Source organism: Helianthus annuus, chromosome 17 (genome assembly GCF_002127325.2).
Source record: "Helianthus annuus cultivar XRQ/B chromosome 17, HanXRQr2.0-SUNRISE, whole genome shotgun sequence".
NCBI lineage: Eukaryota > Viridiplantae > Streptophyta > Magnoliopsida > Asterales > Asteraceae > Helianthus > Helianthus annuus.
The window spans coordinates 52240243-52264227 of record NC_035449.2 but is presented as its reverse complement, the minus strand read 5'-3'; the positions used below and the strand labels follow the sequence as shown (position 1 = coordinate 52264227).

General features: G+C 36.1%; 1 long non-coding RNA gene across 1 annotated transcript; it reads right to left on the bottom strand.

Moving 5' to 3' along the window:
• Positions 1 to 4714: 4714 nt before the first annotated feature.
• On the bottom strand, positions 4715 to 7102 carry LOC110923486. Its single transcript, XR_002584112.2, has 3 exons — positions 5868 to 7102; positions 5584 to 5636; positions 4715 to 5104 (listed from the first exon to the last, which is right to left on the bottom strand). It is a non-coding gene; the product is annotated as an uncharacterized LOC110923486 (long non-coding RNA).
• Positions 7103 to 23985: the final 16883 nt, after the last annotated feature.

Here is a 23985-nt window from a genome sequence, read left to right as displayed (position 1 = left end):
TATAATCAGCACAACACTATATAATTAGCACAACATTATTAATCGTTCTTCATTATCAGCACATCGTCCTCGAATCGTTCTCCATTATCAACATAAACGACATTAGCACAACATCTTCAATCGTTCTCCATTATCAGCACACCAGATGTGCTGATTATATCTACTTTTGGTGTTTGTTTGTATTATTTTGTAATTAACACATAATCAGCACCTTATTAGCACAAATATAAAACACCTTTTGTTAACTTTTTTTAAAAAACACTTTTATAAATACAAAAAGGTATAGCAATATGGTACTCATATTAAAGATAAAAAAATACTTGATTTTATGGTATATATTTTTAAAAAAAATAATGAAGTATATAAAAGTTATTTTAGTTTAAAAAACCTTGGTGAAATTTGTATTTAATAGAAAATGGTCAAATGACTAGCAATTTTACAAAATTACCCCTAATTTGTTAGTAGTAATTTTTAATTATAAGAGTTTTATTTATAATCAATATCAACCATTGATTTAAATTAACAATGGTTCAGATCTGTTCTTACGGTTCTTATAATTAGCACTGTTTGTACAGGATCTCAACCCTCTATGTTTTAACTTTCTATGAGATCAACATGACACTATCTCTTTTGTGAGGTGTCTAGGTTTTAACTTTTAAATACAATTTTAACAAACACATGCCCTTTTTTACTTTCAACGTATATATGTACACCTGATGTGTTTTGAATGAAAATGTTTTCTAAAGGATACATCATACAACATTAAACAACATTCGATTCATATCATACGTTCTCTATTTGGCATTTTGTTTCAAAATAAGGGTTAAACTTTATTATAATCACTATATTAAAACCAAATTAGTAGAGGTAAATTAGTAACATATTAAAAAAATTTGTTATGAATTTAAGAATCTTAATATCTCATGTGCTGATATTAAAAACATTCACAATCAACATCCCGCCGCAACGCGCGCATTAGCATGAACTCGTTACGTACATAAATTAACATGTATTTTAAATACTATTTTTTAATGAGCATATTAGAAAATGCCATTTTTGTAAATTGCATTTAAAACGTTTGGGAATGAACGTTTAATATTTTCTTTCAAACGAGCGTGTTGGAAATTAAATTTGGTTAAATAATATTGGTTAAAAAATAAAAAGTGTATAAAACATTTGTTTTCTAGCGAGCATTAGAAACGGTGATGCCGCAAATATAACAAGTTTTGAAAAATTTATAAATCTAAGGAGCGTGTTAGAAATGATTGTTTTCGTAAAATACTAAGTTTTGAAATTAACGTCTATATTATCTAACGAGCGTGTTAGACGACATTATTATTGCAATATAATTACAGATGAGCGTGTTAGAAACAATTATTTTGGAAAACACTAAACTCTGAAACGACTTAGTCTAAACTGTTAAATTTTCTAACGAGCAAGTTAGAAACGGTTTGTCTTAATTAGAATATCCGAAGTTTATACCGTTTATCTAAATCTATATCAAGAAACCATTATATATATAAAGTGATATTGTTTACTCTTTTCGTCGTTTGAACCTTTTAATTACTTTATACAACTCTAAATATACAGTTGTGACGAGATTAATATCAATGTTTATACAACTCTAAAACTTTTACCAACACTTTTGTTTAAAAGCGAACATGTGAAATATAATTTACTTTTTGTTCTATCGTAACCAATCAGACTGATACCGTCTAAACAACATTGTTTCTTGATTTCATGGACATTCCTATTGTTGCAGTGGCGTATTGAACATATTTCGACCGAGTAACATTGGTGTCGGTAAACAGAGTCGTATTCACAAAACAGGGTCGTATCCACATTGCTATTCGCTTTTATTTATTTTTGTTGCTACACCTACTAGCCACCTACTACCGTATCATGTTGTACCGTAACGAACCTTATTAACAGGGCCGGCCCGAAGGGTGTGCGGGATGGGCGACGGCTCAGGGCCCAAACCCATCGGGGGCCCAAATTTTTTTATTTTTTGTATTAGTTTTACATTGCAAAGTTAGAATATATACATAATGAATTGGAAAACAATACCATCTTGAAACACTTGGTTTGGTGGTTTGAAAATCACTTTAATAATAAAAAGACATGGGTTCTAATCCTGGTGTCCTTAGTTTTGTTTTTCTTTTTCTTTCTTAATTGCCTAATTTTTTCAAGTTACATTAAATGATTGGTGTTGATTCAAATGACATTAATTCATTTTCATATATTTAAATTATTTTTATGTATATTCTTTTTAAAAATTTATATTTAGGGACCCGTATTTTCTGTTCGCACAAGGGCTAAAGATTTTCGAATATTTTCGGAGACGGCCCTACGTATTAATACCGACTGAAAACCCGCCGCAAAAGCGCAAAAAATCCCACTAATTATTACATTTTAGTAACGAAAGTTAAGCATTCAGATTTTCAAGGCCATGATGCATATTATTGATTATTTTGGTCTCATTTAATAAAATATACTTGCGGGTTTAAGGTGATGAGGAAAAGCAAATTCGGAATCTTTTGAATGGCCTACATTAATGATTTCTTGATGCGTTTTATGGTGTGACTTACATGCACGGGCAAAGCATCTTATCTAATATTCTATGAGACACCGACACTTCCTATGTTGCCATTCCAACGAATTGGAATTTGTATGTACGTTGACAACTCCCTAGTCACATGTTCAACAGTTCATGCAAGTGTTCTATTTTTAATAAGTTGGGTAAATATAATAAAGGGCGTATGTTATATTATATTTTATATTATAACAAAATTAGAAATCATGAGTTGGAGTATTGTGTCAATATTGGTACAGTCATTAATTAGAAGGACAAGAACAACATATATTCTTAAAATTTTCTACTTTTTTTTCTCATGATGGTGGCATATTTTTATTAGGATAAACTAGCCATAAACTAGATGGTGTAATAACATAGAATGGTTAGACCATCCACAATGTACAAACCTCACATACATTAACACACCGTCATCTCAACGCAAAATCAGATTCGCAAACCTCCCAAGAAAACTTCAACTTTTTCCACAATATACAAACCTCTACAAACAACACCTCATTCTCCGCATCATCACATACTTTTAGTATATTTTGTAGATCTCAAATAACCTATTCAACATAAAACCCATAAAAATGAGATCATCAAGATCTGAAGATCATCTCGACAACAACAAATCTAAAAATCATCAAACCAACTATCGTCTCATATCTCACCAAGATCCAAAGATCAAACAACCACAGTCGAACCTCCAACGGATTCTTTCTGCTAGTCTGGTTCCATGCATGGCAGCCAAGATCGACACACGTGCAATGAAATCTCACCAAGATCTGAAGATCGACGATGGCGAAATATCAAGAAACAATCAGAATTTCTTTCCAGGAAACCAAGCAATAAACCATAGAAATTTCTCACCAAGAAACCAACTATAGCAACGGAGAAGATGAAAAGCGCCCACCAAGAAATCTGTTGGAGGTTCGGACCTGCGGACTAGAGACGAACCGGACGATTGCAACAATCTGGTCAGACGACGTGTTAACCATTACAAATTTTTGAATGAGCATTATTATGTTGATGTAGCCGAAAATGTCCTTTAAGGGGCATTAACCATTATGCATAGTCTTATCTGAACAAAGACATGTAAGCTCCAATATGGGGTAAGGGTGTTCATGGTTCGGTTTCAAACCGTGAAACCGTTCAAATCGGTCATTTTTTAGGTTTTTATTTCAATTTTAGTAAGACAGTTTCATAGTTTAAAATCATTAGGAACAGTTTGGTTTACAGTTCCTATCGTATAAAACCAGACTGGACCGTAAGACTTAATAATACATTTTATATAAAACCAGACTGGACCGTAAGACTTAATAATACATTTTATATTTATATTTCATATTAGGCTTAATTAAAATAAAACTAAACTTAAATAGATATAAGAAACCATTACTAACGGTTTGGCTTATCGTTTAACTAGACACAATATGGACATTAAGACATGTATGATCCATTATGGCCCAATATGGTTCATTAACACATATATGAGCTACTATTAGTCATTGTGATCCATTAAGACCCAATATAATCCATTAACAAATATACGTTTACAGATGAGCTTGGTACCGAACGTACCGGTACCGAAAATCGCTAATATGGGTACCAGTACCGAAAATGTTCAGTATGGTATTGTACAGTACCTGTACCGAAAACGCCAAATAGTAGGTACCAAAAATAATTCGGTACGGGTAATTCGGTAGTGCTCACATAGATATGAATACACACATATATACATAGGCATATACATGCATATATATATATACCCATACATATACATAGACACAGACACAAATACATACATATACTCATATATAATTAAACATTCAAATATTATAACTATTACATTGCAAATGCGTAACAAGTTGCTAAGCATTTCCAACATAATTATAAATAATAAAACTAATTAAATATAAATATGGTAATAAATTTTTCGTCACAAATGCGTAGCAAGTTGCTACGCATTTCCTATGCAATAATTAATAATAATACTAATTAAACATTAAAATATAATTTAAGTATAATACTAAATATTTTATCACAAATGTGTATCGAGATGCTACACATTTCAGACATAATAATTAAATAATACTATTAGTTAAACATTTATATATGACCCCAATATAATGATAAATGTTTTGTCACAAATGCGTAACAAATTGATACGCATTTCATACGCAATAATTAAGAATATTCTTAGTTAAGCTTTTAGAATAACTAGGTGGAACCCCGCCCGCCGCGTTGCGTTCGGGGCTTACAAATTAACACATAATGTATACAAATGATAAACATAAGCCCATCCACGTTGCGGCGGGGATGGTTAAATAACACTAAACATTAACCATGAAAAATGTATGACAATACAAATGCCATTGACCTTCAACGTACTTTTATAAAGCTTGTCTGGGTCATCATCCGTTGATAATAACTTCTTGAATTGAACATGTTCTTCCATCTACTTTGAGCTACAAGTCAAATGCCATTGACCTTCTACATACTTTTTCACTTTGCCAATAGCTTAAATGCCTGCAAGAATCTTGATGTTTGAGCTACAAATCAAGAGTTTATTGTAGCTAACTTTCAAAGTCATAGACTCCACTTGAATTACAATATGATACAATTATAAGAACTTGTGAACGAAAAATTAATAGCTCCAATAAACTTTTTAGCAAGTAACAACAAAAGACTAATTTAAAGTTAGTTTTTCCAAACCAACTATATATGATTGTGTTCAGTAAGTGCTACATTTGACCATAAAAGTCAAAGTATACATAAAGACATAATTTTTACACAATTAAGTAGATTTAGACACTCTGAATCAACATTGATTTTAAAAGTCTTTGATATCAGCAAAATGCTAAAAATGGATTTTTGGACTTCAACTAACCCTTTATTATATGTGTTTAAGAATATGTTCTGGTGCAATTTTTTTAAAGTCATTAACTTTAATAAGTTATCAAATTAACTAAAAATGAAATATTAAGTTGAGAGTGCATATTTGGTACCGGCTACATGGGTGTTGACATGAGTTTTATCTTCTCCAATGCTCTCAACCATCCTGCACCCAAGTCTCAACTATGTTATATATTGAATCAACATGGTTAACTAGGCCATTGTCATTATTAAATATGGGTTAAACGGGTCGGTTCGGGTTGACCCAAATTAATATGGGTCGGGTTAGGGTTGAAATCTTTGCTACCCCTAGCTGCAATGTTAGTTAAACACTAAAACTATTAGAGCATGGTAATTCAAATCTTTATGTGTATACTTGGAAGGATGGGTTACATACAGTAGGTATCCGATTGCAACATAGGATATCAACATGGCAAATACTCGAACGCAACATCTTGATCCTAACTTCTGACACTTTTGGGGGTCCGCCTTTATCTCCTTCAGCGTGATTGCTCCACTCGCCTTCCTTACCACAGCGGCTGCACCCGAAGACCAATCTTTTGATCCTATATCAACAAACATCGACGTTTATGCATCTCTCGCATTTAGTCCTACAAAAAATGGGAAAACAGTAAAAACAACTTGCCATTACTCATCCCTAACTCATCATAACCAAACGGATCTAGGGGCGGAGCTAATGTATTAAGAGGGGCGGCACGGGCTACGGCTCAGTCTCGTATTCGTAGTGTATTTTTTCGGCTTTTTTGTTTTATACAAAGGATACCCCTAAACGAATACGAGGATATCCCTGAATAAATGGGCGAGCTCCGCCACTGAACGGATCATTCGTGTTTTTTATCCGTTCAAAAAGTTTTTTAAAAATACAGATCAAAACACTAACTTTGGACTGGTTTAGGCAAAAGAACGGTCAAAGCTTAGCCGAAGAAACTAAGAAAGAAAGGGTTATGCATAATAATACGTTAAAAAACACAAAACTATGATTGACCTAAACTAAAAGTTCACCTAAATAAGCTTCATTCCTCTTTAAAAACCTAAAATTCACAATAAATTGCAGGGTAATCAATGATAAGAACACCAAAAATATGAACTTTTCAAGAAAATCTGCATAACAATATAGTAAAAAATATAACTATGATTGACCCAAATTAAAAGTTCACCTAAATAAGCCTCGATCCTATTGAAAAAGCTAAAATTCACAACAAATGAATAATAATCAAATCAAAGAACAATTACATCAGAAATTCTATAACTTCATGTGAATGCAAGTTTTTAAATGGGTAAAATAGGTACAGAGAGTGCGATAGTTACCTTGTTACCATCAGAATCCCTAACTCCGACACCGGAGCTACTACAGCTAACCTTAGAATTCTTCGATTTGAAAGATGAAGAAGAAGATCTGAGATTCGCGTAAGAAGCTGGTTGAACACGTTGTAGTTTCGCCGGACCTCTGGCATTCCAATACGACATCGAAAACCTGAACACCGCCGCTACATCGGTGCCGACGTAACCGATGGGTGGAACCTCTGGGCTCCCTTTGCTCTGCTGCTTTCTATCTCTCTATCGCTCTTATCTCTCCAGACTCCATCATACAATCTGTTTCTTCTCTTTCTATCAGTGCCATTAAAGAAATGCCTTTAAAACAATATGTGGCTACGATGAGAGGAGCGTGGCATATGGATTTACTAACAAAATAGAAAAGTAATGTACAATTTTCTATGCTGAAGGTTCAACTAAGAGAAGCAACTAGTACAATTGATGCACAATTTACAACAACCACATGCACAAGCATGTTGTAAATTAGACTTATATATAATTCAAATATAATATTACATGGTTGTTGTAAATGTGTAGCAAGTTGCTACGCCGCACCAATTAATATTTAATTGAATTCAACATATAAATCTAATTCCAACAAATAAAAAATAGTTCTGTCAGAAATGCGTAGCAAGTTACTACGCATTTCCGACGAAATAGTTAATAATAATTATTATTATTAAACGTTTAAATATAATTTAATTATAAATATAATTCAACCGTTGTAAATGCGTAGTAAGTTGCTACGCATTTTCGACACAATACTTAGAATTAGTATTTTTGTCGCTATTGTGTTGCAAATTGGTCCAAAAAATCAAGGTTTTTTTTCTGTAGGAAATGCGTAGTAAATGTGTCAGAATTTGTGACACATTTTTTGCGTAGGAAATTTCTGTAGCAAAAGGAACACTTTTATAATAGTGATATTACGTGATTACCGGTGTTTGTATTTTTGCTGCATCGCGTGACACCCATTTAATGTGTGTATATAAATTTGTATTCTATGAATGTTAGTAATATATAGGAAATATGAGAAAAAATACAAAAAATCTTTTGTTGGGTAGGATTTCTCGAATTCTCTCAACTGGGTGGTTTTCAAATTTTTTTTGTCACGCACATATAGAGAAGAATCTATTCACAAAACAAATAAATGCAAGAATTGTGAGAAGAAGATAAATAATTAATTTTTTTTAATATAAAAGACTTCTAAAATTGAATAAAATTGTTGAAATAAAATATTTATTCATCTATTTTAATTTCAAGAGAAAAATATTGAAAAATTCATTTATATTGCTGATACACTTTGTGGATGCGACTCGCTCGGTTCGAAATCGCTAAGAGATGAATACCGAAACTCGATATCCTCCATCGAGTTTCGGATCGAACATGTCTCTATTTGCTACTGTTTCTGATTAGTCTGTTGCTACTGTTTGTTCAAGTGTTGCAAGTTAACCTGCTGTTTAAATGTTCGTCCATGGTCTCCAACGAACACTCAACTGGACGAAGATTCCTGTGTGATGAAGAATGGATCTTCGTCACATACTCAATACGACGAAGGTAAAGGTTCGCCAAGACTTCGTCACTTGTTTGTTCGCCAAAGACCACACGACGAAGAATCTATTCTTCGTCGATCTCAAATCTTCGTCTGGGATCCTTCGTCACCTGCAGGAGGTTCGTCGACCCTTTCAGTATATATACTGAACAGACAGAAGACACAAACAGAGGTCTGAACAGACTAGAGAGAGTTTAGTGTGAGAGCTTTATATTGCATAATCTTGTAACCTGAACTCTGTTGATATACAAGTGTGAGACAAGAGAGAAAACACACTATATGAACACACACACACTAAGAGTTTACAGAGATTGTAAACACTATTTTGTAACGGATACGTATTAATACATCGAATGTTAATCGTTGAATCGTGTTTGTGTATTTCGCGTTCTAACTTGGTTTAACTTACCCGTTTGGATTCCGCACTCTCGGGTTCGTCGGAAAACAGGGAATAGAGGTTTAACTCGATCCTCAGGGTGGACCTACAATTGGTATCAGATCATTGGCTCGATTCCTTGTTACAACCAAGTTGTTTTTCTTGATTTTTCAAATATTTTCATGTGATTTTCTTAAAGTTTGAGTTTGAAGATTATGTTTTTTTCTGGAAAAACAGGTGTAAAAATCGTGAAAATCTTGATGTTTTGCTTTTTGTTTTTATAAAAACCTTGTTATATCTCATTTATACAAGTTAGCATAAGGTTGTTATTGAAACTCTCTTGCAAAATTGTGTTCGGAAATTATTCCGGTGTGTTATCGTTGGCCGGAAAACGCATATTGTTCTTCCGAGTTCATAGAGTTCTTCATTTTTCTGGGTTTGTTTGAAATGAATTATTGAAGATCTTGATTATAATATGTTTGTTTGAAGACTGCATTATTGTTGATGTTATTTTTATATTATTGTTTGATATTATTTGCTTTTCAATTATGATTATTTTCTGAAAAGTATGTGTATTTGACAAGTTGGCCATACAAGTGGGCATATTTTTGTCAGTAGGATAGGTTAAAAGATAAGATTTGATTTTGTGAAAATATTTAACTGGTGTCACATTTGTCAACGAAGAATACATCGACGATATACCCTTTTGTTCGTCATATTGTCTTTTGACGAAGGATTCAATTTTTCGTCGTGTTTATCTTGGTCGAACATTCCCAGTCTTCGTCACTTTGTGCTCAACGAACATTAAATCTTCATCGTTTTGGTCTTTAACAAAGAATCACACTCTTCGTCGCGTTGTCTTTTGACGAAGAATCAAGACTTCGTCGCGCAATTCTTCGTCGACAATACTTGTCATTTTTTTAACAGAAGCATTTTAAATCAGTTTAACAGTTTGTTCTGAGACTTTTGAGCAGGTATTCATTGTCATACATCCAAAATGAGTTCAAACTGGTGGGGTATTCCATCTAATACGGAAAGTAAGTATACAAGCAAGGGTTTATCTCCATCTTGGGCCAAACCACTTGCACCCTCATCTACGTCAGTTCCATCTCAAGCGAGTCTTGTTTCGTCAAGTCAATGGGAGTTCGTTTCAAATCAAAATCAAAGTATTCAAAGTATACTTTTAAGCGAAAATGAAACTGGAAACAATAATCGCCCACCGAAGCTAATGCACATGAATGAATATCTTGGATGGGAAAAAAATTCCATACATATATTCTTGGGCAAAACACGGAGTTATGGTTACGATTCATTACAGACTTCGATCAAGCCCTTGATGTTGCCGCTTCAACTGCCGCGTCATTTGCAGATCTTACTCCAGATGATAAGAAAATTTATGATATAGAATAGAAGGCTTTTTCTATTCTAACTCAATCGCTAAACAAGGATATCTATCATCAGTTTGTAAGCTTTAAGACAACAAAGCGTTTATGGGATGCATTGAAGACGAGAGGTGAAGGAAACGAAGCCTCACGCAAACTCCGACATGATTTACTCAAGAAAGAGTTTGTCGGCTTCATGAGCATGGAAAAGGAGTTGTTGGGAGATTTGACAAGTCGATTTTATCACTTGTTGACTGAATTGAATAATTATGGGATAGTAACAACACCAGAAGATGTCATCAAGTTTGCCGACTCATTGCCAGTTCAGTGGAATGGTTTCTTGGAAATTCTAAAGTATAGCGGCACCTTGGCTACGACCAACATCAATGATTTCGTTTAGCTTCTGGAGAACAAAGATCAAGAAGAAATTAGGAAGGCGAAACGGATTCCAGTGCAACAAAATCCTGATATGTATTATGGGAACTCCGATACAGATAGTTGCCTAACCGCAAAGAACAACGACTTGTATGGAAATCCAATACAACCAGTACAACCAGTTCCTCAACAGCAAAGCTATCGATCTACTGTAACAACAGACTTGTATCGAAATCCTATACAGCCTGTTCCCCAACAGCAAAACCATCGGTCTACAGTAGCAATGGATTTGTATGGAAATCCACTACCTGTTCAATAGCAAGCATGTTATGGAAGCACATCATCTGCTGGCCACCCATCTACAGTTCGGCTAGACACTTCAAGCTTTTCAAAAGTTAGTGTTGAAGTAGCTAAGGATCACATGGAGATACTGAACACTCTGGTGAGCGCATACTGTGGGTTGATAGCAGGTCAGATCGGTAACATCAATCTGACACAAGAAGATTATCAACAAATTGATAAAGAGGAAATGGATATGATGGACATCAAATGGGCTTTCACGAGTGCTGTAAGGCGAGCAAAGGATTTCATGGAAAGGACTGGTCGAACTAGCTTGGAAAGCAAGAAAGACACCAAGTATGGGTTTGACAAGCAATATGTAAAGTGCTTTAATTGTGGTGAACATGGTCACTTCAAAAGAGAATGTATAAAGCCAGCTCAGCATGGGAACCAATATCCTTTTAGAAATCAAAGCAACCAGCAGAATCAAACCAGGAATGATGAGCACACCTTGATGCCTGTAAACAATCAAGCAGGACCGTCAAACAACAATCAAGCTCTTATGGTACAAGTGGATGAAGGTTGTGACTGGTCAATGCAATTAGGCATTGGTGATCAGGGAGGAGCAGCTTGTTTTGCTGAGGTTGCTAAGGATTTGAATCACGCCAGTGGTGGAGAATCTTCCGTCAGTGGTGGTGAATCTTCAGATGAAGAAAGTTCAGGCTATTCTAGAAGTTCAGATGAGGAAACCTCAACGTCAGGCGATGACCATTTACCGAGCGTGACAGTCGATGCCGACATCGATGAATTATTGGGAGAAACTACAGCAGGGAATGATAGAAGATCTATTCTGGTGGATCAAGATGCTTATTCTTCTTCTTCTCTTCATTCAGCCTTTATGGCTAATGTTGGCAGTTCATCAAGTCAGGTATGTGTCGATGAACCAACTGCAGTTAAATGTGATAAATGTGATAAATGTGCTGATTTAAGTAGTAATTGTGCCGACTTAGGTGATAAGTTGTCGGACTTGCAAAGCAAATATGATGATATGCTAAGTATGTGACATTTATCCATAATAAGAAATTGATCGTGGATCTTTCTAAATGAACAAAAGCCAACATGTTTAATTACAAACCATGAAAATGAGTATAAAACAATGATTGAAACATTAAGGGAAAATAAATCTGAGCTAACGAAAATGGTTTCAAGAAAACAAACAACCATTAACTGTTACATCAATAGGCTCGAGATAATGCAAAAAGAAATGGCTTGTGTTAAATCTGAAAGTGAGGCGATCCATCTTAAGCTAAATAGTTATTTAAACTCTAGTTATGTGCTGGATCACATCATCGATGTTCCGAAAGAGAAAAAGGATGTCATGTGCATTGGATATAAAAAATGTCCACCACTGGTTAGACACAATTATGACGCAATGCCTGATGAGGAAAATAGAACTCATTTTGCACCATTTGTTTCTTTAAACTTTGAGGAGTTTACAACTGGACTTGGATACAAACAAGAAGTATCATCAGATTCGGATGTGTCAGCAGATACGTATGTAACTGCTGAACAAAATCAGGAGCCTCAGGTCATTGTTGAAGATTTTGATTCTTCAGATGATGAATCTAATGATACTGACTCAACACAGTCAGATGCGGTAATCAAAGAAGAGGACATACCTCTCGAGAATCATATTCTATGTGATCCTCCCGCAAAACCTGCTACGACTGTTCTGACTGAGTCCACGTTCACTTCCTTACAAGAGTCTGAGAGTGTGAATTTGCTGTACACTCTTGTTGGTGATGATAGAGTTTATTCTGACAAAGATTTTCCGATTAAAAATGTTAATCAATCTTTAATCAGTAAAGTTTTTGAAGAATCAACAAGTAGGTTTTTGGGAAATTCGGGTTTACACGTTGTGGTAACACAGTGTCCGTCGATTCCGAAAACTGAAATTCGCAAACAATATGGAAATCAAAGATTGCCAACAGTGAAAAAGCAGCAAAATCGTACCAAACCAAAAGGTAAAGCAACGATTCAAGGTCGAAAGGAACCGAACCAAAGGAAGAATCAAAAGGTGAACTTTGTGAAGTCGAAGGGAACAGATAAACTTGAAACATTTGCAAATAAATCTAACTTAGATTATGTTAATCAAGTTTAAATGTTGAAAAAAATGGTCAAAACAATTCAGGACCAAGTACCTCGCAATCACAAAGTTCATCACCAAGACATCAACATGATACTTTGGGGTTTGTAGAATGAAGATCATGTTTCAAGTGTGATAAAGTTGGACATATTATTCGAAATTGTCCATATCTTCATAAACTAAAAGCCAAAGTTGATGATCCCCATGAACAAAATTACCGAAAGCAATCTGTTTCTTCAAAACAAGATCCCCATCTTGTAAAAGAAAGGGAAAAGAAACAGAAATGCCAACAAGTCAAGGTAATTGAAAAGGCAATTAAAACCGACGTGTTTCACAAACAACCTGTTTCAGTTAAACCAGAAATTTCTAACACTTCTAATGATCACGAAGTTAATATTTCAAAAATTCAAACTGGTAAAACACAACAGACTTGGAAACCAAAAACGGTTGCTAATTCAGGGGGAGCATCACAATTTCCTAACCATCGAGAAATTGAAATAATTTTTGTCGATGAAAATGGAAGACCCAAGACCACAATGTGAGTACATGTGCAGGGTGTTCCAGCAGGAACTTTCAGCAGTCATTGGATTGTTGATAGTGGAGCATCCAGGCACATGACCGGCGACATGAAGCTTCTCTACGACATTAAATCTATTAGAGGAGGTTATGTTGCTTTTGCTGGAGATAAAGGCAGATATATTACAGGGGAAGGAATGGTATCCAACGGGGTTGTAAGTTTTGACAAGATCAACTTTGTACAACAACTTGATCACAATCTTCTCAGCGTTTCACAAATCTGTGATAAGCAGTTTTCAGTGCACTTTGATGCAAATGGATGTTATATGCTGAAACCCTGCTTCAAGATTCCTAAAGAATGGATTCTCTTATCTACTCCAAGGATAAATGATTTGTATGTCCTTGATATGAAGCAAGCAATCACAACGACTGCACAAGCAACTTGTTTTATTACCAAAGCCACTGAAAAAGACTCAATCTCTTGGCACAGACAGATGGGTCACATTCACTTAAGAAAAATGAATCATTTGATGTCAAATGAATTAGTGAATGGTGTTCCTCTTAAAAATTTCCATCTTCAAGACGTCAATGTTTCATGCTAGAAAGGGAAGCAAAGAAAGAAGTCGCACCTGTCAAAGATAGTCAACACCGTGGCCGTTTCGCTTGAACGTTTGCACATGGATTTGTTCGGTCCTGTCAAGCATAAAAGCATCAGGAATGATCAGTACTGCCTCGTGGTGACTGATAATTATTCAAGATTTTCTTGGGTGGCGTTCATGGCACACAAGAGTGATACTTTCCAAATTATCAAAAACTTGATCACAACGATTGAGAATTTGTATACTTTGAAAGTTAGACGGATACGCAGCGACAATGGAACTGAATTTAAAAATCATGCAATGGCGGAGTTTTGCACATCCAAAGGTATTCTTCACGAATTCAGTGCAAGTTACACTCCTCAACATAATGGCATCGCTGAGCGTAAGAACCGTACATTGATCAAAACTACTAGGACTATGTTGGTAGAGTCCCAGTTACCCATTCCATTCTGGAGTGAAGCTGTGGCCTCTGCTTGTTATACGATGAACCGAGTCCTTACAGTTAAAAGACACAACAAGACCTGCTTTGAGCTTCTTCACAAAGGGAAACCAGATTTAAAATTTCTTGAACCGTTTGGAGCTCCTTGCACAATGATCGATCCTAATGGAAAGTTTGGGGCAAAAGCAATTGACGGATACTTTCTTGGGTATGCCACCCCGAACTTAAGAGTCTGGAATCTAGAGACAAAAAAGGTCGAGGAATGGTCTGAAGTCAGAGTAAAAAGGCACACATTGCCAGTCAAATGTCTTAGTCAGCCTTGGATGTTTGAGTACGATGACTTTTTCAATTCGATCAATGTTCAAGAAGTCGAAGAAAGTGTTGCGGCAAGGATGTTTTTCGAGAGTGACAACGCAACAGATTCACCGTTGGTTCGTCCAATTATTGTTAGCAATCAAGAACCATCTTCAGTTAACAATAATGCCCTCGACAATGAGGATTTTCATGATGCAACCGAACTAAACGATCTTCAGAGAATGATGAATTTCTCGATGCAGATCAAGAAGCTCCGACAACAGCTGTACATGGTACTTCTAAGGCTACACCCCCAGTGGATTGCCCTAAAACAGCTGAAGCTACTGCATCATCCTCTTCGCCAGTTTAGGGTATTCATTTGGTTGTTGATCTCAACTTCAACAATCTGGGTATAAATATTTAAGTTCCAGATAATCCAGAAACAAGAATTCATAATACCAATCCTCAACAAAACATCATTGGTAATGTACAAAGTTGCATTCAAACGAGAAACCAGTTGCGAAACAACAACAATGCAGGCATGTATGCGGCGATTAGAGAATCGGGTTTGCAGAATGATTGGTCCTTCGCGTGTTATGTATCACAAGAACAACCAAAATCTTGGAAAGAATCTTTGAAAAATAATTCTTGGGTGGAAGCTATACAGGAAGAACTGCAATAATTCGAGAAGCCAGGTGTCTGGAAACTCGTTGATAAACCTGATGATTACAAGAAGATTGGTATCCGTTGGGTTTATAAGTGCAAAAAGGATGACCATGGAATTGTCATTCGAAACAAGGCGAGATTAGTTGTTCAAGGATTTCGTCAGATTGAAGGGATCGACTACAATGAAGTTTATGCACCGGTTGCACGTCTAGAAGCTATTCGAATCTTTCTAGCCTATGCTTCCTTCAAGGGATTCAAGGTCTACCAGATGGACGTGAAAAGTGCGTTCTTACATGGTGTGGTTGAAGAAGATGTGTACATCAAACAGCCCCCAGGTTTTGAAGATCCTATTCACCCTGATCGTGTTTGGTTGCTCAACAAAGCTCTCTACGGATTATATCAAGCACCGAGAGCTTGGTACGCAACCTTATCTTGTTATCTGCTGGAGAATGGATTTCGCCGAGGTCTTATCGATTACACTTTATTCATCAAAGAACAGGATGGAGATCTTCTATTGGTACAGGTATACGTGGATGATATTATATTTGGTTCAACTAACAATGTTTTGTGTAGGGATTTCGAGCGTGTTATGCAAGAGAAATTCGAGATGAGCGCCATGGGGGAAATGACATTCTTTTTGGGCCTACAAGTGCAACAAAGGAAGTCTGGGATATTCATCCATCAGACCAAGTACGTCAGTGACATCTTGAACCGATTCCAGATGTCCGAAACAACGCCCATTGGTACCCCACTTCAGCAAAATCACGAAATTAATCCGAACTTGAAGGGTGAAACCGTTAACTCTTCATATTACCGCACAATGATCGGATCTCTTATGTACCTCATAGCCTTAAGACCAGATATAGTGTACCCTACGTGCCTGCTTGCCCGATATCAAGTCAACCCGAAGGCCTCACATCTAGCAGCTGTAAAAAGGATTTTTCGCTATTTGAAGGGATGCCCGGCCACCGGTCTCTGGTACCCTAGGGATGATAGCTTTGACTTAGTCGCTTTCAGTGATTCTGATTTTGGCGGATGCAAAATCGACGGCAAATCCACGACGGCTGGATGTCAGTTTTTAGGAAATCGCCTAGTCACATGGAAGTGCAAGAAGCAGACTTGTGTTGCTACATCAACATGCGAAGCTGAATACATTCCTGTCTCAAGTTGTTACTCCCAAGTCCTGTGGATCCAACAAAAAATGCGTGATTACGGTTTTGAATTCCTAACTACTCCTATTTTCGTTGATAATTCTGCTGCCTTATAGATCACTAGAAATCATGTGCAGCATTCAAAGACCAAACACTTCGAAATTAAGCACCACTTCATATGTGATTGCTTTGATAAAAAGCTTATCGATGTTGTTAAGGTCCACACCAATAACCAACGTGCCGACCTTTTTCCCAAAGCATTTGACAAATCACGATTTGACTTTTTATTATTGGTAAATGGCATTAAGGTCAAGCAAGAGTAAAACCGACATCGGAAAATCGTTTTTGTAAATTTCTTTGTGTTTTTAATTTATCATAGTTTTTATATTTTAGGGGGAGTAAATCCAAATTTCAAAAATTCAAAAATATCTAAAAATTTCAAAAACACAAAAACAATAGAAAAACAAAAATGAGTTTCCTGGCAAGCAAAAGAGAAAATGATAGTACATCAGTGGTCTGTCCAAACCTTTTTAAACCTAAAATGAAAAACGATAAGCAGCTCTATATAAGATGTATTGGTAGGCTCACAATCACCTTAAAGTGTGCAGGGTGATATAAACTTAAATAGACTGAAGACCAGGTGGGAACCGCTCATTGGCATATAGTCTTAGTACCAAAATTTCGTTTGAGAGATTGCCGAGGTTCTGAGATATGTGGTCTTTATGCTATTTATCATCTGGGTATCATGGTTGTTTCTTTTACCAAAATATAACGGAGACGAAGTCTAGATCTTCCATGATACCATACATACGTGTACATTTTGCTTACGACCTCAATAAGTGATCAACAATCACATGTCCACAAAATAAGTGATAATATATCACAGCTTTCATGCGGGAGTCAAGTTCGTCTCTTTGTCTGTACGACGGTACTAACCTGTTCACGGACTTGCTCATGTGCGCTCATGCATCGAATATCAAGTTCCTCATCAATAAGTGATTTAATCACATAGAGCTTGTATTCAACAAAAAATAAGTGAGTATCTCACATCATTTAATACGTCAAAACAGATGATAAATGGTATACTCACCAGTAAGATGAACTCTCGTGCATACCTTGATACGGGAATGTGTCGTGTGTGGATGAACACCGGTCGGTAAGTATAAATCATACACTAATCGTATCCCTCGCCGCGATTACATCTGATAAGTTGAACTTAAGTGGACAACAATACCGATAATCGTTATAGGATGCTTATCTAAATGTTAACTAACTGAACAACAAGAGGGTTTTGGCGTGACCGTACACTGATATGATTCTCTTACCCTCGAAACTCGCAAAAAGAATGTCTGTAAATATTTATTTAATGCTTTTAGTTTCTGCATCTTTGTATATATTTATTTACTGCTTTCTGTCTTTATATTTGAAATATTTAAAATTCCAAAAAGATTTTAGGTGTGTTTTAATATAAACTTTATAAAAGCCAAAAAGATTTTATTTCTAATTTCTTTTGATTACCCGATGTTGGAACTCGAGTCTTCGTTACCTAAAATCTGAACGAAAACCAAAACAACTAAATCTTCATAAACGGTCAAAATTTGCAAGTTTTTGAAAGTTAAAAGCTAAAATAAAAAAAATATGTTAAACTTTCAAACTGTCGGACGGTAGTTGATAGAAAACTGGTTACATGTGTGTCCTTTGTTTATGTTAACTACATTCCAAGCAGGTGTTCTCATTGCGTGTTTTGCTTTCTTGTATGTGCAGATGCGACATTCAATTCAGCTAAAGATGAAGAGAACGTGTTAGATGAAAGGCTTCGGAATGAAGACACAACATGGAAACTCTCAAATGATCGAGTTGCCGCTGACCACTCATCAATACCACACGGATCTAATGTATTGAAAATCAAAAGATTCACGAGCACAATCAAAAGAAGTTTGTTGAAAGGGGGAGTTGTTGATGCACTTCCTATTTGTTAAGGGGAGTTTGTTGATACACTTTCTACTTACGACACGTGAAGACTTGGAAATCCTTCGACATGGAAGACATGTAAGATGAACCTCCAGGAGTAGCGTCCAAGGGGGAGTTTGTTGATACACTTTGTGGTTGCGACTCGCTCGGTTCGAAATTGCTACGAGATGAATACCGAAACTCGATATCCTCCATCGAGTTTCGGATCGAACATGTCTCTATTTGCTACTGTTTCTGATCAGTCTGTTGCTACTGTTTGTTCAAGTGCTGCAAGTTGACCTGCTGTTTAAATGTTCGTCCATGGTCTCCAACGAACACTCAACTAGACGAAGATTCCTATGTGACGAAGGTTCATGTGTGACGAAGAATGGATCTTCGTCACATACTCAATACGATGAAGGTAAAGGTTAGCCAAGACTTCGTCACTTGTTTGTTCGCCAAAGATCACACGACGAAAAATCTATTCTTAGTCGATCTCAAATCTTCATCTGGGATCCTTCGTCACCTGCAGGAGGTTCGTCGACCCTTTCAGTATATATACTGAACAGACAGAAGACACAAACAGAGGTCTGAACAGACTAGAGAGAGATTAGTGTGAGAGCTTTATATTGCATAATCTTGTAACCTGAACTCTGCTTATATACAAGTGTGAGACTAGAGAGAAAACACACTGTATGAACACACACACACACTAAGAGTTTACAGAGATTCTAAACACTATTTTGTAACGGATACGTATTAATACATCGAGTGTTAATCGTCGAATCGTGTTTGTGTATTTCGTGTTCTAACTTGGTTTAACTTACCCGTTTGGATTCCGCACTCTCGACTTCGTCGGAAAACAGGGAATAGAGGTTTAACTCGATCCTCCATGTGGACCTACATATATCTATTACCTACACATGTTTAAGTTATGTGTGTGAATATTATGAACACATAATTTAGCGCATGTGTAGGAAAAGTTTAAACGTTAAAAGCCATTTGAAAAAAACTTATTTAATGTGTTTCAATATATAACATATAAATATGTTTATAAAAAGTAAAAAAGAAAACTTATAAAAATATAAATAACTAATAAAAAAATTAGCCCTCTTTTATTGTTATTCCTCCATGCACTTCATTGAAACTTAAACGTTCATTTTGTCATAATACAAAGCCAAACTTTTGTTATTTTTCCCTTTCCCTACATTTCAAGAAAGTTCAACAAACACAATGAGCATAATTACATTATGAATTTTAGTAAGTTCTGTCTATTTGATATAATAATCTCCATGAAATTTGTTGATTAATTTATTATATTTATCATAAATCACTCAAAGTTTTTGTTAATATTTATTTGATTCTAGTCAACATTATGGTTGAATTTTGTTTGAATTGAATAAATTATCATGCAAATTACGCATAAAAAAATCGCCACTCTAAAACTATTAATATTTGGTTATTCATAACAATTAACTACAGTTGATTAACTTAAAGAACACAAAGTGTAAATTAATTTTACTGGCATTAAAGTGTATATTTCCCCTTGTTATTAATCCATGATGAGTGATGTTATACTCTTATAAACTTACAGCGAAAATATCCTATGCAATTACAAAAGTTGAGATCACTTGCTATGATCAAGTGTTCGTTGGGATGATTTAAATTTAGGACAAAGTTTCGAAAGTCTAGCAATACATATCTAACATTAATACACGGCTAGAATATACCATCTTTAGAAGTGATAACTACAGGTCGCTAGAATGCAAATACAACCGGATCTTTAAAACATTTGGGATACTGCATGTAACCATATAACACTAGCGTTCTTGAATATAATAACATTATACAACTGGATCTTTAGAGTTCAGGATATACGAGATAAGTGTCATTACATACAGGGCCGTTTCTAGGTTTTCGGAGGCCCAAAACGAACTACGAAGTGTAGGCTTTTTTAAAAAATTATCCTTTCAACATATTTAGTAACAAAACACTCCTCCTTTATCCGGGCTTGGGACCGGCAGCTATAAACTAAAAAAATTACAATTGGCATAGTTAATTTTTTTTTTAATGTTATATGTTTTCGATAGATATAATATATGTTTAAATAAAAATTATTTTTCTAGCTTTAACTGGGGCAAATTGTTTGATAAAATCATCATAATCAAGTTCTTCTAAGAAATCTCTTTTGTGATTAGATTAAAGCTTCTTGTTTACGCTTTTTTTTTGCCTTTTTGCGTGACCGGATTCAAAAGTTCAGATTCGGTTTGACATTGGAAAAATATAAATTTATTTAAGAGATGAGCGCTAATTCCCTAAACAACAAATCAAAACAAGCAAGCAAACAAGCCCTAAAGGCCTAGATCAGCAAAATTATATCAGCAAATAAGCCCTAATTAATTCCCTAAACAAAAACTTGAATCAGCAAATAGTTAAAGAATAAAAGTCCTAATTCTCAAAAAAAAAAATAATAATAATAAGAAATAACAATATCTAACCCGAGTGCAACACTGCCATGTTCCAAGCCAACCACAGTAACAATTTTCAAAACTGAAGTGTCTGAGCTAAAATTCCAAATCGGCAAAACTGAACCAAATCATAAAAAACTGAATTCCAAATCCACAATGGGTTCCAAAACTGAGTTTAGTTCCAAAACTAAATTACAAATCGGCAAAACTGAATTTCAAAATTGAAATCCAAAAACTGAATCGACAATAAATTGAATTTAGTGTATGTTTAAGATTTTGAGTAATTGAGGGTTTGAGACTTGAGATTTGAGAAATATATATGTAAAACTAAATACTAAAAAGAGTCGTTACCTTGTTCTTCAATTGAGATGTTATGATTACGCCCTATCATCTTTGATTCTTCGGAATACACAATCTTTGTCGCCTTTTCAGTCTATAGCCGCCCGCCCCTTCAGTTTCTTCCTTTGAACTTCGCAGCCAGTATACGTGTTTGCTGCTTTTTATGGTTAAGAGGTCAAATAGGTTTTTAGGCTTTCAATTTGGGTAATGGACTAATGGGTTGTTTCATTCGCAGGCCTTTCAATGGGTTTTTTGATGTATTTCTTATAACTAAGTCTAGTATAAACAAAACACACCATAAATTTGGATGCCTTTTGATTTGAGTGGCCCTATGTAGGTCCCTAAATCAGAGGATCGATTTTCACTACGGAATCCTTGTTTATAGCAAACAAAGCTAAGTGTGCGGAAACCACTTAACTTAGCCAATCAAACACAGAACATAAAGAACACATGGGTTAACCAAAGAAACACAATCGTTTGATTAACTTGATGAGAAATGCAAACTGATACAAACACAGTTCTTACAAGCACAAAGGGTAAACTGGCATCTCTAAGCTTTTCTGTGAACATTCTGTGCCTTTATATAGCAGATGGGCTAAAGACCTTGACGAATCAGGAAGTGGGCTGACGAAACAGAATCAAGCCCAAAAACAAGCCCACTAGCCAACGAATCACAACTGATTCGTTGACTGCCTTGACGAATCACAAACGAATCAAACAAGCCTGATTCGTCGACAACATTTTGACGAAACAGGCCTGTTTCGTCAAGGCCTGCAAGTTTGAAACTGTTTCTGCATAACAGTTTGCAGAAACAGATGGCACAGAATATATTACATAATGACACAAATACCCTTAGATGCGACATGCATTGTTTTACCATAATTACATACAAAGAGAGACAAAACACGTCGGACACAAGCGGATAGGAGGATATCCGACTTGGTCGACTACGGATACAGACTCGATAAAAGATTAAAGACCGTACAAAATACGACATTACATACAAGACTAGTAACAGACACAAAAAGTGCATCAACAAACTCCCCCTTGTCTGTTACTCGTCTTCGGTCTTCATCTTGATCTTTAGAGGTGACGCTCGGACCAGGAACTACCAGAATGTATTCCCCGGTAATAGCAGTAGCAAGCAATCCGTTGAAACTTCAAGGCTTGATGAGCATCCTTATCTTCATAAATGATGTCGTGCCTGTACAACTTCGTGATATCGGACGCCGACATATTCACCAGCCACATCGGGTCCAGTATTCTAAAATTCCTGTCATCGTTGAACACGATCACTGCTTCATGCGTATCTGAATCATAACACCATAAACGCATGTCTCCAAGAAAGTCCTGCTGCATCGGCATTAAAGGAATCTTTTCAACCACTCTTGCAGGCTCATACACTAGCTTGTATCTACCGGTGTTGGTTTCCGGATCAAGCGTGAACTTTATCTGCTGATGCCTGGGAAACTGAGGCTTGTAAGACTTGTCTTTCCACCCCGATTTCTTGTTCATTCGAATCAAACGTTCAAATAGCGTCGCACCATCAAAACCTGAGAGATTAATGAGATCTATCTTTGTCAAGGCAGCCACATCATAAAATGGCAAAGATAAAATGCTCAGCAGAGACCTAAAATACTGAATCCCGTACTCCCTCTTGATCGCAACACAGTGAATTTCCTTAACAAACATCCAGCATAAGATACGCCCACTTGGCTTGGCCTTTTCTAGCCGTAGGAAATCGACTTGCGCAGGTTCTGGAACTGGCTTTGCAACCTTTGACAGAAACCATTGACGCCACGCTGTAAACGCATCTGTGGTATTCTCAGAAGTGTCACGGTTCTTCAAGTGTTCATCAATGTCTTCAACGTTGTCTTTCAACCATTCCTCATCAAATGGAGCAAATTCGGTACCATCTTGTCTCACATATGATGACTTCTTCACTCCACCTTCAAAGACAATCTCATCAACATTTTCAACATTCGCAGATTCCGGTTCACTCGGCATCTTCTCAATTTCCTCATCATCAACGTCTCGCATTGCTTTCAAAGTGATCAATTGTTGAGGCGTGAGATCATCAACTATCTCACCCTCTCCAAGAGATTTTCCAGAAATCGGATGCACAACCTGCAATGCTAAATCAGCTGAACTAGGGACAGGAGGTGTACCAGCTAAAGCTTCAAGAAATTGTTCTTCACCGACTGTACCACTGGACGCTCCTTCAGATGACCCTATCACTGACGGCTGATAAACGACTACAACAGATGAGGTACCAGCTGCTGGGGGCTGTTGTGGTGTAGCAGCTGAGTCAGGATTCCCTTGATCCTCAGGATCTTCATCCCTTTTCTTCATAATTTCTTGCTGCTTGCACCTATCCTCCCACAAAGTAGCGACTCGTTTGCGGAGAAAATCAAAGTTAGCACTCATCTTCTTGGCCCCTTCAAGTATTGAGGTATTACGCGAGTCATACCACTCTTTCATCACATCGCATCTATTCCTCAGGTCTTCAGCCAATTTTTGGAGAACCGAACTCCTTCTATCTCTTTCAGCTTCGGAAGCTTTCATCCGTTCATTTTCAGCTTTAAGAAGATCGATCTCTGCTTGTTGGCATTGGATAGTAGCTTGCTGTTCACCAACAGTAGCTTTCAACC